Here is a 15,823-nt window from a genome sequence, read left to right as displayed (position 1 = left end):
TTTATTTTTCTTTGCCGTCTCCACTAAACAGCCAAACAGCCCTCCATCTGTCACTCAATCTAGGTATGGTAGTGTGGCATCTAAGTGTGGGGTGGGACACCAGACAGAGACTTGAAAAGAATCAAAGGTGAAAATTTTACTTGATAGCAAAGAAATACCTATTTTAACAGAAGACAGCAGAGCAGTCACAATTGCTTTTCCAGCTAGGTGAGGGTGACTAGGAAGCTATTCTGATGATCAGTGGAAAGCAGGCTAAGGGTGCTTAGCCTGCTTCCCACCGATCATGAGACTCACCGGGCTCGCAGCTGAGCCCAGTTCAGTCAAAGCAGGTCACCCACTTAAGTAGCCCTCCCCTAAGCCTGGGTTACCGGAGCGAGTGCTCTGCTAACCCGGGCTTTCCAATCATGAGTTGCTGCAGTGCGGCTCCACACTGCGGCAACTCACGAGTAGACCCCCAACTGGGAGGCTGAAAAGCAGCCTCGGGGGTCTCTCCAGCATGCCCTGCGCACTCGTACAGGGCATGCTGGAGCTTCCTGGGGTCGCGCGGCTAAGGCTAAGCCCGCTCTCCCCACTAACCCTCCCCAGGCAGCTCCCACTCATCGTGGGAACCGCCTCTCTGGCTATGATTCAGGAAGTCATTGAGGTTTTCTCTGAAGAACTGGAGACCCTTTTCTTATCCACCCCTTTATTCTTACAGTGTAGCAAGGCCAGGAGGATGAGCAGTGTGGAGCGGCCAAGGTAAGGGAATGCCTCTGTTTGTTCCGAACTGGTTCATCCAAACTGGGCCCAGTTTGGTTCGATTACAGACCAAACTGCCCTGGTTCAGTCCTTGATTGAGCCTTTGTACTGGTCCCAGTTCAAGGCAAAGCAGCTCAGAATGAATCATTAATGCACACCCCTAGCACCTATGTTCAGAACCACAAAATCACTTGCTAGAAATTAGCAAGGGGGGAGGGGGAGTGCCTGCACTCTAGTTAATTGAGTTCCCCCTCCGACTGCACTGTTCCAGAACCATGTTAGATCGTTAATGAAGTGTGGCCCAATTTCAATCCAACATGTGGGTCCTATCTCTTACTGGGGCTTGGGGGTAATTTCTTCTCATGGTTTGGAATGCAAGGAGGTCTGTTCAATATTTGCCTTTGCAAACAAATGCTAAATGCAGACAGGAGGGAGGGTGGATACAGGGCATGTTGGCACTGGGAGCATGTCCCCCATGAACCTGGGTACATTGTACCCATTTGAATAACGTATATGTTGAAACATTCTCTGCTTGTAGGACAAGCTGTTGCAGGAAAAATGCACACACTGCAGATGGAAAAGATCCTTCAGCAAAGTGCAATTGTAGGGAGCAATGTTCCCTCTAAGGCGTGCACATGTGTGTGCGACCACAATTTTTTTTGAGTTAGTTTTAGAGCTCTCTCAGATTGAATCAAGAAGGCCCCACTCTGAATACACGTGTGCACACACTACCTTGATACTGCCACCCAAAACAAAACTCATTCTGTGCGCAGATGAAAAATTTAGAGGGAACACTGGTAGGGAGGGAGTATTTGCTCAGGCTGCAGCATTAGGGATAAAAACAGCAGTATTACAAGAACACAAAAAGGAGCCCTATTTTCATCTGTAAAATGCTGGAGGGTGTGGTCTGATTTTACCAAGGTATCAATAAAATCTATAAAAATGTCTGGGTGTGTTGTTGTTTTTTAAAGTCTGCAAACTGGTACAGGCCATTAGATAGCATAGGCGAATTTGCCACCATATTGCCACCAGGATCGCGTCCAATCTCGGTGGTACACACACACATGCAAAACCGGGTTGGGCTTCCTTAGCCCCGTCTTGCATGCCCATGTGAATAGCCTCAGTGACTTCAGGTGCTTTCCCATTCCAAGCCAAGAGGTGTTAACTGTGAGTGAGACCAGTTCCATTTGTTCCCAAACCAGAGAATATGGCACTGAAGGCCTGAAACTCCTTGAAAGAGAACCAACAATCACAGTTAAAGTAAAGCTTTCTGTTTTGTAGGTTGGTGAATTCCATAATTTGACCTGGGTCAGAAGAATTCTAAAACAGATGCTACACCTAATAGAACTGACCATTTCCCCGAGTGCTTAATTTGGCTTTGGAATAATTCCTGCTACTCTTCATAGCCTGGAGCTGTGCTGTTGATATACATCAGCAAAATCTGATGGATCAGATCCATCAGATCCATGGTCCAATGTAACAAGCAGTGAAGACCTGTCACCAACAAGCTCCCAACAAACACTCAGGAATGCAAAACCACCTTAACTAAGCCGTGCACCCAAACACACATCTGCTACTCATGAGAACAGAAGGATTTAAATGGCTGTATCAAACTAAAGTCCATCTAGACTCAGAATGACCAACCAGATACCTCTGGAAAGTTCAGAAGCAGGACTCACCAGGGTCCTCTTTGCTTGTCCCTAACATGGTATTCAAAGGTACACAGAGGACCACCTCAATGCCTCAGCTTATTCTATCTCCCAGTATTTGTGAGGCAAAAGCACCTTTTAAAAGTGGTTATTCTCTTTATTTAACAAGGAGAGAGCAACTGGCCCTATCCATCCCCAGCACAGGGTCCCCCCTGTAGCTGTTGCTGGTGTCTGTCTTCTGTTTCTATTTTAGATTGTGAGTCCTTTGGGGACAGGGAGCCATTTTATTCATTCATTCATTCGTATGTATGTATGTACTCTGTGTGTGTGTGTGTGTGTGTGTGTGTGTGTGTGTGTGTGTAAACTGCTTTGGGAACTTTTGTTGAAAAGCAGTATAAAAATATTAATCGTATTAATATTGTTTCTTTAACCAATAGACACTGAATGTTTCAGAGTCAGAATTATTAGAATATCCGTGGTGGGGGGAATCTTCTGTCAATCACTCAACTACAAAAGCTAATGATGTATCTGAAGGTTGTTGCACTGTTGTTGAAAAGAAGTTGTCTGTCATCATTGTCTATTATTATCCCTGCTTTGTGGGTTTTGTTGCTCTGATGCTTAGAGACTCCACTTGGAGGGAAAAAAATAGAATCCAATTACCACCACATGCATAGCAACCTTGCTGATTTTTTAAAAAGGGTTTAATCCAAACCCAAGATTCTTCAGACCATGATTGACAAGTTAATTAATTTCTCAAAGATTCAGACAAAAATGGACGGAAAAACCCCAACTTGTTCGTCTGATCAGAAGAAAACAAGAACAAAGCAATTACAACATTGCACAATTACCACAGAGACCTAGAATCTGTTGACAGAATTTTTACAGTTCCATTGTAGTCATCCCTCTCACATGAACCTTGCCCAAATTCCTGTTGTTAGATAAGCCCATGCAGTGTTAATTATTTTGCAATTTATTTGCATTATATAAAGCTCCACCAGAAAAGCACTTATTAAACCATGTCCATTTATAAATCTATAATTCATAATTTTACTGGATATGTAAGATTTACATAAGCTTCCAAATGAATTATTATGAGATTCGGGTGGGGTGGGGAGGGGAGGGGGTGTCTAAGTACTGTGAATGCACCTCACATTATGGTTTTGCCCAAGGCGTGTGCAGGCCTGATACAAGTCCTCCCACCCATGCCTGAGGTGGCTTGCCAAATTGCCATCCTCACAGGACCAGCATGTCCACTAGGCAAACTAGGTGATTGCCTAGGGCACAAAGCAGGGAAGGGTGCCAATGACCTGGGTCACATGCTACCTGCACGGGAGATCCTGCCCCCACAGGCATGCACACACAACTCCCATCAACAGAGCAGGCAGGCAACCGGATGGGTGTTCCCCATCCCTGTCGCCTATCCAGCTGCCCACTTCTCACTGCCTCTGCCCACCACTGCTGCTGCTGTTGCCAACTGCTTCTGGGCAGCTGGCCTGCCACGGTGTGTTATAATCACATTGCTGCATCACACCGGGCCAGCTGCCCAGAAGCCGTGGCAGGAGTGGCAGGCAAAGGTGGTGAGGCGAGCAAGTGGATGGCTGGGTGGGCAACAGGGACAGACCATCTGCTGGGAGGCATTTGCCTGCATGGGTGAAGGGGAAAGGGGTGCCCACACAGTGAAGGGGGTGGGGGCCACCAAATCCAGCCTTCGCCTGAGGCACCATGAATCCTTGGGCTGGCACTGCACCCACAGCTTCAGTCTGCATGCAACTCCCTCCCACTCTCCCACACAATGTCCCCACATCCCCTGCAGGTCATTCCCTGAAACCACATTTCCGTCTTGTTCCCATATTCTTTCTCTCCCACTCACCTGATATCCCTGCAATCCAGCAGAGTATGGGGATGGTTTAGCTGGGGTAGTAAATAAAGCTGCCAATTTACCTCCACAGTCCCCTGAGTTGCCTATCTACCCACAGGCCCCAGACGATGCCAGGATCGTTAATCCATCAAATTTGTTCCCCAAGCTGCCTTTTGCATCAGATCCACACTTTGATGAAATTACTGGCATGTTGGCATCGGGCTCTTCTCCTTTGCACCATGTGGTTACTCCTGCTTTGCTTAGATCTTCATCTTCATTGCAATTAAACAATACTCCAGACAACAGTTCATCAGATCTTCTACAATCTTTTTTGGACCAATCTTTCCAAGGAAGTTCTGTCTTGTTTCAGTCTGTTGCTGATCTGAAGTTGGTGGAACAGAATCCTGTAATATCTCTACTACTAATGGTGCCCCTGATCCGGGAAAGCATATTAATTAGGGGTGTGCAATTTGGATTTTCTGTGTTTCTATTTGTAACCGAATCGAAACAACCCTGATTCGATTTGTATCTGAATCTGACCCATCCGAATCACCCCAAATTCGATTCGGATCTAAATTGTGCCTGATTCGATTCGAATTGATTCGGGTTTTGGATCTGCCCTATTAATTTCCCCAGATTCCCAGCTTTCATTAAAAAAAAAAAAAAAAGCTAAGCTCTAGCCCTTATAGAAGTGGAACAAAAACCAGCCCTTTGTCCAATTCCTCTGCAATTTGGGTGGTAGCCTCTACCCATTAGGCACTTAACTTAAACTGAGTAGTACCTCACTGCCTTGCGGGTGGGAGTGGGGTGTAGTTGGTACATGGCAGTTGACAATTGGCACTGTCTAAAAGACAGTCAAAATGAATAGAAGAAATGAAGGTGTGTAATGAATCCTCATAAGGATTCATTGAGTGAAAGTTATTATACACCAAAGAATCTGAACACTTGAAAAATAGTGACCACACATTTTGCTCCATAACTCCACTTCTATAAGGGCTAGAGCTTAGCTTTTTTTAAAAAAATGAAAGCTGGGAATCTGGGTAAATTAATAGGACAGATCCGAAACCCGAATAGATTCGAATTGAATCAGCCATGATTCGATTTGTACCCGAATCTAGCCAATGGACCACAGGGGTGATTCGTTTTGTCTCTGAATCACCCAAATCGGCTAGATTCGAGTACAAATCGATTTGTATCCGAATCGATTCGCACATCCCTAATATCAATGACAAGGACTCTCTTGCCAATTTAGATTGACAGTATCTACCCTCCTATGTGCTTAAATTGGTATCATGGAACGTGACCGGGTTAAGGAGCAGACTAAACGATCTGGGATTTGTAAGATATATAGCAGACTTTGCAGAGAAATTGGTGGGTGAGAAAGTGAGTGATTCAGGGAGGGTATGCGAAGCACTCCATGCTCTGCTGAGCTGAGTGTTGTGGGGAAATCAGGAGGGTGGGAGGGAGAGAGCAAGTCTCATGTTTTCCCATTCATCCCAAATACATGCATACCTCTATATCACATACCTCTACAGAGAGGAGAGCTGGTCTTGTGGTCTCAAGCATGACTTGTCCCCTTAGCTAAGCAAGGTCTGCCTGATTGCATATGAATGGGAGACTAGAAGTGTGAGCACTGCAAAGTATTCACCATACGGGATGGAGCCACTCGGCGAAGAGCATCTAGGTTCCAATTTCCCTTCCTGGCTTCTCCAAGATAGGGCTGAGAAAGATTCCTGCCTGCAACCTTGGAGAAGCCACTGCAGTCTGTGTAGACAATACTGAGATGATGATGATGATGATGATGATGATGATGATGATGATGATTTCGATTTCTATACCGCCCTTCCAAAAATAGCTCAGGGCGGTTTACAAAGAGAAACAATAAATAAATAAGTTAGATAGACCAATGGTCTGACTCAGTATATCTCAACTTCCTATGTTCCTATCCTGTTGCAACCTTGAGCCAAGCTACATGATCAGCAGCTTCACCTGATGCACCTGTTGATGGACTGTTGCTGTGCCGTCGAGTCAGCGTCAACTCCTGGTGACCACAGAACCATGTGGTTTTCTTTGGTAGAATATGGGAGGGGTTTACCATTGTCATCTCCCGCAAGTATGAGACCTTTCAGCATCTTCCTATATTGCTGCTGCCTGATATAGGTGTTTCCCATAGTCTGGGAAACACACCAGCAGGGATTTGAGCCAGCAGCCTCTTGCACCCTAGGCAAGTTACTTCCCCACTGTGCCATTAGGTGGCTTTGATTGACTGTACCACTTGTGCTCCCACACATAAAAACAAAACTCACTGTACTTACAAAACTAGCATATCAAGACAAAGGTTCTTGCTTAGTATTCTTCCTGATATGCTACTGTGGAATGTGCAGGGAATTTATTACACCTTCGAACTTTTGGTCCCATCTGAAATGCTGCAGTCCAGCAAGAGAAACTGCAGGTGAGGTTGCTAATTCTCCTTTCCCCCCCCTCCCAGTTACACACTTTTTCATAACACAAGCATGGCAACCAGGCCTCTAGCCTTGGTTTGGACCAAACTGCCAAGCTCATTCCAAAACACACAAGCCTGGAAACATCTTATCAGTAGTCTGAAATTGCACATTGACTTACCCTCTTATTTTCAAGCAGAGTTAAACTCTGCTCAAGGCAGGAAATTAAACCTCCATCACAATACTAATCCTGAGGCACACAGATCTTAACATAGCTTCTGGTTTACATGCATATAAAACAAAGATTGCAAGACACTACTTCTTCTGGAGCAGTGTTGGAGAACTCCTTAGGGATGATCCAAACCCAAATAATTGAGTTATGAATGAGAACTGCATACAGAATGAATATTTCTGAAGTGCTCACTGCTCAGCAATTATGCAATGGTAGCCTATTCCAGGGAAACAATGTGTTCACATATGGTATAGCTACACCACTAACATAATATCCATTGCCTCTTCCTGTAGTACTGAACCTATAGTTCTGTGAGATAGTGAAGGAATCTTTAACAGAGTGCTTAGAAACTTCATCCAACCACCTATCCTAGGATTCTTTGGGGAAAGTTGAGGTAAACGGGCATAACATAAATATATTTCTATTGGAAATAAGTATGTTCCTAATGTAATTGTGTCTTTAGGAGTGTATATCAGAAAACTCAAACTTCTCTTAGGGGACACTTATGTGTGTTCAATCACATGAATAGCAGCATCAAATGACTCCTGAGGATGTGGACAAGCTACTTGGGGCAGTGTGGCCTACCACTGGTTCTCTTGACCCTTGTCTGATATGGCTTATACTGAGGCTCTACACATGATCTGTGTATAGATCCTTAAGGAGTTCTGGGGGAAGAGCCAGCTTGACCCCCTCTCCCCACAGATGAGCAGTAGCTCATTGCTGGGCAGCTGATCTGGCTGCCCAAACAAGCGGCGGCTTCGGTTAGACGCTCCCACGCCCGGCTGTGGCTCACTCGGGAACTCCGGGGGTCAGGGGAAGGGGAGCACTGCCGCACGGTGCCCCAGCCCCAAGAAGGCAATGAACACTTGCTCAGTGCCTTCCTGGGGTCTCCCCTCCCCTCTTCCCCCATCCTGTGTCAGCCACAGCTGCAAGCAGCCGCGGCTGACACACAATCAAAGCAACAAGGTTAAGGGAGTGCTTGCTCCAGTAACCTCATTTAATTGTAGGAGTTTTTAGGCGGGCTAGCCACCGTGGAACCACTGGGCTTGCCTGTGAGCCTGGTGGTTCTGAAAATCACTAGAAACTGGGCTGGGCTCCGTTAGCCCAGTTTCTAGTGATCGTGGGAATAGCTTCACTATCTGGCAGAGGAGTTGTAGTTGTGGAAGGCCTGGTAGATATTACAAATGCTTCTCTGAGGGAGGGCAGGATGTCTTCCTGTCTTATGGGGGCAATAATTAGACCTCTTCTGGAAAAGGCTGCCTTGGATCCCTCAGAATTAAGCAACTATAGGCCTGTCTCCAATCTTCAATGGTTGGACAAGGTAACTGAGAGGGTGTGGTGGCCTCCCAGCTCCAGACAGTCTTGAAGGATAGTGGTTGTCTAGACCCATTTCAAACTAGCTTTCAGGTGGGCTATGGGATGGAGAGTGCCTTGGTGAGCCTGATGGATGATCTCCCATTGGGAATTGACAGAGGGAGTGTGACTCTGTTGGTCCTTTTGGATCTCTTGGAAGCTTTTGATGGATACTTTGACCATACTATCCTTCTGAAGAATCTGAGAGGGTTGGTGGATGGGAGGCACTGCTGGGCAGTGGTTCCACTCCTACCACTCAGGCAAAATCCAGATGGTATCCCTTGGAGACTGTTCTTCAAAATCTGAACTTATATATGGTGTCCCCCAGGGCTCCATATAGTTTCCAAGGTTTTTAAACATCTACATAAAATCACTGGGAAAGATAATCAGGAATGTGGTGCAGGATCTTACCAGTAGGCTGATGACACCCTAATCTATTTCTCCATGTCAACATCATCAGGAGAAGGTACAACTTCCCTAATTGCCTGCTTGGAGGCAGTGATGGGCTGGATGAAGGATAACAAATCCAGATAAGACGGAGGTGCTTATTGTGCATAGCAGTGTGCACAAAACCGGGTAGATGAGTCATGATTGGTTTTGCCACCCTCCGAACCTCCCACCCCCAGTTCAGTTCAGTCTGGAGGGGATTCATACATTTTGTTTTGTTTTTTAAGTTTAAAAAACCTACATTCACTCACCGCCACCCGTTCTGGGGTCTTCGATTTGGCCATGGGATGGGGTGTCTCCAGAAGTTCCCCTTCCCCCTGCTGGCCTCCATTATGTACCAAATCACCCTGTTTGGGCGATCTTTGACCCGTTCTGGGTCTCACTGCATTGTGGTGGCCATTTTGGAGGCCACCGTACATGTCCAATGGGCCTTTGCATTGCCTGGGTCATGCGGTGAGTGAATTTTAAAAAAACAACATTTTAAAAAATGCATGAATCCTACCCCAAACGGCTGGGTGGTGGTGGTTTCAGTCCAATACCGACCCAAATGATGGGGAGGGGGCTTCTATATCAGACCATCGGACCCAACCGGTTCAATGTCAAACTTCCCCAGAAGGAACAGCTCCACAGTCTGGGAGTACTTCTGGATCCAAACCTCTCCCTGGTGTCCAAGGCTGAGGCTGATATACCAGCTGTATCCATTGATCTGATTTTTAACTAATTTTAAAATGAGTTTTTAAGCTGCTTTGTACTGTATTTTTTCTTTTCTTTTCTTTTCTTTCTTTCTTTCTTTCTTTCTTTCTTTCTTTCTTTCTTTCTTTCTTTCTTTCTTTTTGGTCTGTTATGATTTAATGTTATGTGTTTTTTTAATTGTATGTTTTAATCCTCGATTGTGAGCCACCCAGAGAACAATTTAGTGGCTAACTAAATCGGAGTGGCTACCAAATAAAGTTTATATTATATTTATTATTAAGCTTTTAATTCGACTTTGATTTCAAGGTTTTCATTTTTAATTTGTTTTATGTTGCCCAGAGATGGACGTTTGGAGTCATCTACAAATCTGAGAATCAATCAATTAATCAATCAGTCAAACAGACAGACAAACAAACAGTGACTTGCATCTTTGGCCTTGTCTTTGACCATGAAGCAGAATGAGATGAAAGTGTCTTGGGGTAGTAGGGCAGACTGTACCACTTCAGGTCGTCAGTGGGTGGGGGGGATACCGTTTTGGATTGCTTCCTCAAATAAAAGCTCTCTTGAGTAAAAACTTCAGGGCGATGGATTCTAGGATGGTCCATCCTGCTCCCTACAGTGTAGTTTCCTGTTGCAAGCAGAGGTGGGTTTTATTTTTATTTTTTAAATATTATTTTCCATCTGAAGTGATACAGTCCCTTCTGACATCTCACAGCTCTCCTACCTCATTCATACTTCATCCTGCTGCATGTGTTGAGCAGTAATGAACCATCACCAGGGACATCTGATGTCACCTCTCAAATACTATTTTCCAATGGAATAAGCTCACAAATTCAGCTGTAGGTTCACCAATTATTCAAGTGAGATATGTGTATTTGTGAACTGGCCCTCAGAAACAATGAGGAACTCAAATGGTACACATGTCACTGTGAGTGGTGCTGGAATAATGTGACGGATTAGGGCCTCCTTTTTTCAATGAGTCCAGCATCACATCAATATTTTGCAGTAGCAAATGTTACAAATGACACTGATAAATTCCTAATGTTGAGGGTTACCAAACAGTGAGGAAAATAATAAGCTTTGTGAGCTGTTGCACCTTAGGCTTTAACAGCAACTTGGCAACTCTTCTTGCATCCCATTCTCTGTGTGTGTCTGTGTGTGCACATGCATGTGTGTTTAAAATGTGGGAGCTCCTTTTAACACATATGCACACAACCTGATAAGGTTAGGATTTCACAAAGCTGGAGACATAGATATTACAATCTGGGAAATTTTCCATTCCTTAAATTAAAAGATGTGAGCGTAATTAGGCAAATGCATTACAGCAATTAAAAACCAATTATACTGTGCCATCACTGTTCTCCCATAGAATATATCCAAATCACCACTGAGAGCATTATCTTGCCTTTTATGAAATGGTATGTTTTATTTTAATTATTTTAAGAACAATATTCCCTACAGGCTATCTGCAGTGTGAATTAAACCTGAGGTTAGGATTAAGATAAATGCCAGTTCTTTCATTATTATGCCTTTGTTTCAAACGTTTCACCTTAATTGTGTTATAGACTTAAGGAAAATGAAGCCAGTCTTTAAAAAGTCATGATTTCACAAATTGTTAATGATGGTTCTGTTATTACTCTTCAGTTTCCTCACAACTATGAGCTCAATTTTCAATATGGTAAATCTCCTAGTAATATAGAGTTGATTCTCCTTGTAGCAGTTTTCATCTCCTTATTGCAATTGAGAAGCTTGATGTCTGATATTAAGTTATATTCAAACTACTTGTCACCTCTCTTCAGGAAATAATCTTTAATTTACACTTGGAGTGGATAGCTGAGGTGAAGGATCTGGATAAATGGGCTGAGAAAATTATCCAGTATTTCTCCTTAGACTCACAACCTTGAAATTCTTTCGATATTCACTTTGGCAAAATTTCAGTTCCAACCCTAAGGACCCTGCTAGCGGTAAGTAATGGGAAGTATTATTGATTTGAACAGAACAAACTGATTATTAAGGAAGGAGAGCTAGTCTTGTGGCAGGGAGCATGAATTGTCCCTGTTGCTAAGCAGGATCTGCCCTGGTTTGTGTTTGAATGGGAGACTTCATGTGTGAGCAATGTAAGATATTCCCCTTAAGGAATGGGGCCACTCTGGGATAAGTGCTTGCATGCCTGCATGCAGAAGGTTTCAAGTTCCCTCCCTGGCATCTCCAAGATAGGGCTAAGAGAGACTCCTGCTTGCAACCTTGGAAAAGCCACTGCCAGTCAGTGTAGACAAACCTGAGCACTCCCATTTTAAATGGTATTTAAGAGAACACCTTCTTCGTTATGAACCCCGCCGTCTATCAAGATCTTCAGGGGAGGTTCATCTGAGGGTGCCACCGGCTCATCTGGTGGTGACTCAGAGGTAGGCCTTTTCTGTGGTTGCCCCAGGACTGTGGAATGCACTTCCCACTGAGATTAGAGCTGTTCCATCCCTGTTGGCTTTTAGGAAACAACTAAAGACACATCTCTTCAGCCAAGCTTTTTAGTTCATTTGTAACGAATTATGTACAAGTGCACTTTCGCTCAAGTTTAATTCTGTATTTCATAGTACTTAAATTTCACTCCTGCCCACGAGCTTCATTTTTTGCCGATCATTGTGGACACTAAAATTCTTATGAAAGCAATGTTCTGCTCATTTATAGACGTTTAAATTTTTCATGTAGCAATGAAAGTGTCACTTTTACTTTCACATGCATGCTTAAATGTGTAAAATTTCATCCCTAATAATCTCCAGCTTACAGTGGGAAGATCAGAAAACAAATCACCAAAAGCCCTTCTCCTCAGAAATCAATGTCTTCAACCAGAGAACCACCTGCTCAAAGGGATTGCATATAAAATCAATTTAAAGCAGTTAAATTACAATATCGATTTCTTGGTGGTTAACAGTGTTCACCATTGACATTCTGTTTAGCTGGCTTTAACCTTTTATTATTATGTTATGGGCCATTTTCTGCTTTCTTTGGCTTGCAGTCCTCCCAGAATGCAGCATATGTCCACTTTGCTATTTTGTACTGATAATAATAGCTGTAGAGAGAAACCGACACAGCAAAGTACACATTATCACCATTAGATTTTGACTCTATAATTGTAAGTTTGAGATTATTTAATAAACGTTAGGTTTGCTAAAAGAGCTTTATTTATAAAATAACAAAGTAGTGATGATGGGATGCAACATACAACTAGATCTCTACATATTATACTGGCACAGTCGTGCCAGTACAGTTAAGATGAGGAATGTTTTCAACAGTCCGTCATTATAATCCCTGAAAATTCTATTGCTCATAAAGTCAGAAATATCCACCCAATCCTTCCGGAACCATGCACACTTCAATTAGGAGGCAGGACACACACACACACACCACAAATTGGGAGCAACTCCATTGCAAAATGGCCAAGATATAAGTTTATGTTTGTAAGTCCTTAAAATGTTTCAGAGTTTTGGTGACCTTTTTTTCCACCACAGATAATGAAGCTATTCCCACAATCACTGGAAAGCAGGGAGCTTAGCCCACTTTCCAGTGGTCGTGGGAACCACCAGGCTCACAGGCGAACCTGGTGCTCCCAAGGCTGCTAGCCCACCTAAACCACCCTCCCCTTAAATAAGGTTAATGGAGCAAGCACTCCATTAACTTCATTTCATTGCTTATGTGTTGCTGTAGCGTGCGGCAACACATGAGTAGTCCCCTGGCCGGGAGGCTGCAAGCAGCCTCCTGCGCTTGGGTGTCTCTCCAGGCTGCCCTGCATGCTCACGTGGGGCATCCTGGAACTTCCAGGGGCCGTGTGGCCCCCGATCCCCACAGCCCCTGCCAGTTCCATGATGGAGCCGGCGATTGTGTGGGCGGCCGATCTGGCTGCCCAGATACAAGCGGCTGCTTGTCTGCGGAGAGACTCTGCAGAACGCCCTCAGGCACTTCATACGTGTTGTGTGAAGTGCCTCAATGTATATTTTTAATGTTTGATTTCTTTTAGCATTTCCTAAAAATTCAAGTCCATAAAGGATTGGTGCTTTTTGCTGGTTTGAAAAACATCAATCTAGTGAGTTTTGAGTAATTACTGTTCAAAATCCCCATAATAATAGGGGAAATAACTAAGGGAAAATTAGGTAAGAGCATAGCTGAGTCTGCCCACTGAGAATTCAGAAGCCAAAGTTGGGAGGGGGAAAGCTTCCTTTCTCACAGCTGGGCGAACCAACTGGCTTGGAGGCTGAAGCTTCCTCCTTGCCACACAGTTTTCTGTGTCGAGAGAGGGTTACCCATTTCATCATCCTTACACCCCAAAGCTCTGAGTGAGCAATTCCCCAAAGGGGTTCCATTCCCAGACATCTTTGGGCCACAAAACCCTGAGGTGCTGGCCAATGAAAATCCCCCCTCACACTAATAGTGCTTCTGGTTGAAAACCATTGGTACAAACTACTCCCCCAAGCCCACAATCACTTGCCAATGTGACCAGAGCTATGTTTCTTGATGATCCGGTCCCTTACCTAAAAGTCCAAATGAAAACTCAGTGAGAAGTGAGTAAAAACATTTCCAATCAGATGGATTTTTTTTTTAAACCTACTTTTCCCTAAAAGGTGAACAACTGTTCCCCCACTGAGACTCAGGTGGGCAGGTAGGTGCTGAGCTCCTAGCAACTTCTGGAGACCGTGGGCAGGGCCAGCCTATAAAGTAAACATCCCACCCACAGGTGACTGGGTATGAAGAGTCATATTCCCAGGAGACAGCAATGGACATGCCCAGTCTGCCACAAGGCCAGAAGCAACTCTATCCCCCTAACATTACCCTGGGCACCAAGGGCAAGGGTGGCTTTCTTCCAGGATTTAACACTTGCCTCTACAGAAAAGTACTGAACACAGTGGTGCTAGGAAGGGGCATGGCATGCGCCAATTTCCCCTGCACCTGGTTACACTGAACCCACTTGAATAATATTTGCATAAGGCTAATGTTAAGACATCCCTGAAATCTCCCTCAAAGGCAAATTAGCAACAAAACAGGGACAGATACCAGGAAATAGGGACTTTTCCTGGTAAATTGGAACAGTTGGAGCACAGATCACCCTTGAAAGATTCGATGTGGTTAGCACATTAGGCTTGATTTGGGAAGGCTTCATCTTGAATCTGTGTTCAGTCAATGGACAAATTGGGTGGCATTGAGCAAGCCACTGTCTCCGGCTATCAGTTCCCCTTCAAAAATGGAAATAAGAAAGACTAGCTTCTTGGGTTTGCTGGAGGATAAATGAAATTGCAAGTTTTACACAGTAAAAATTTCCACATGAATCATTGTTAATTTAGGTGAGGAAAGTAAAAATAAGCAAACAGATTTGTAAAAGCATTACAGTTTACCCAGTAAACAAATAAACTTCTGCATTGTCCATTTCCCCCCTAACCAGATGGCAAAAGACGAGAGATTCTTGATGGAACCATAAAGAAGCTATCAGAGGGATGAGATGCTAATAATTAGGGCCGGAAATGGAAACCCTCCTACAGCAAGGAACAATTACTGGTGACTGTGTGAATCTGTGGAGTGTCTACGATGTTTAACTGCCCCAGTGATGGGTAACAAGTTGTTGAAAGAAATGTTGCCTAATTAAATGGGAAGTTTATATATATAACCTTTCAAGACGTTATTGAATTTCCAATGGAATTGCTCAAACAGAGAACTGTGCTGTAATGAAAGGGATGATTAATCTTGTTCCTCCTATTACCAACTCTAATTAGAAAAATAAACGAGTAATCTTTAGAATGAAATTCACCAGCAGCATAAGCTTAAAACCATGTGTCTACTTCATATTTGCCTTACTGAATTTGACTGAAAACTTAAAGCTCTCCTTGTTAATTAAGGGAACAAGACTTGTGGATCTTACAGCTTGTTCTTAGAAACAATATCACATTCTGAAACACTGTTCTCTAACCTTCCTTTCCTCTGTCCATCCCCAGCACAGTATTCCGCCAGTGACTGTTGCTGGTGTCTCTTGTGTTTCTTTTTAAGATTGTGAGCCCTTTGGGGATGGGGAGCCCTATCTATCTATCTATCTATCTATCTATCTATCTATCTATCTATCTATCTATCTATCTATCTATCTCTATGCAAATTGCTTTGGGAACTTTTGTTGAAAAGCGGTATATAAATATTTGTCATATTCATATTGTGCCCTTCATGGTTGAAATTTAAATGCTTAGTTTATCTGGGCAGGGTCCAGTTTATTTTGCTGATGATACTCTGGCTCTGTTCACACAGTCACAGTGATCTCAGTTAAAGTACTAAGCACTCACTGAGCCCTATGGAGCTGATTGTGAGAACCCAGAATTTCCAGGCAATTCTCATCAAACCGCTGTGGTTAAACCACATTTAACCAGGATAGATATCAAGGCGG

The 15,823-nt window shown here is 43.9% G+C and overlaps 1 long non-coding RNA gene across 4 annotated transcripts in view; it reads left to right on the top strand.

Annotated features, from left to right (window-relative positions):
- LOC128342494 (uncharacterized) overlaps positions 1-15,221 on the top strand; it is a 44,708-nt gene extending 29,487 nt beyond the window's left edge. For 2 of the 4 annotated variants that reach the window (XR_008315020.1, XR_008315019.1), the window contains exons 4-6: positions 698-738; positions 11,211-11,375; positions 14,840-15,221. This is a non-coding gene — a long non-coding RNA (uncharacterized LOC128342494). Of the gene's footprint in view, positions 1-697; positions 739-7,211; positions 7,313-11,210; positions 11,376-14,839 lie in introns of all 4 variants that reach the window. The other 2 variants (XR_008315021.1, XR_008315018.1) reach the window with 2 other exon arrangements.
- Positions 15,222-15,823: the final 602 nt, after the last annotated feature.

Source organism: Hemicordylus capensis, chromosome 2, assembly GCF_027244095.1.
Source record: "Hemicordylus capensis ecotype Gifberg chromosome 2, rHemCap1.1.pri, whole genome shotgun sequence".
In the NCBI taxonomy this organism is placed as follows: domain Eukaryota; kingdom Metazoa; phylum Chordata; class Lepidosauria; order Squamata; family Cordylidae; genus Hemicordylus; species Hemicordylus capensis.
This window is presented reverse-complemented; position numbering and strand designations above follow the sequence as displayed.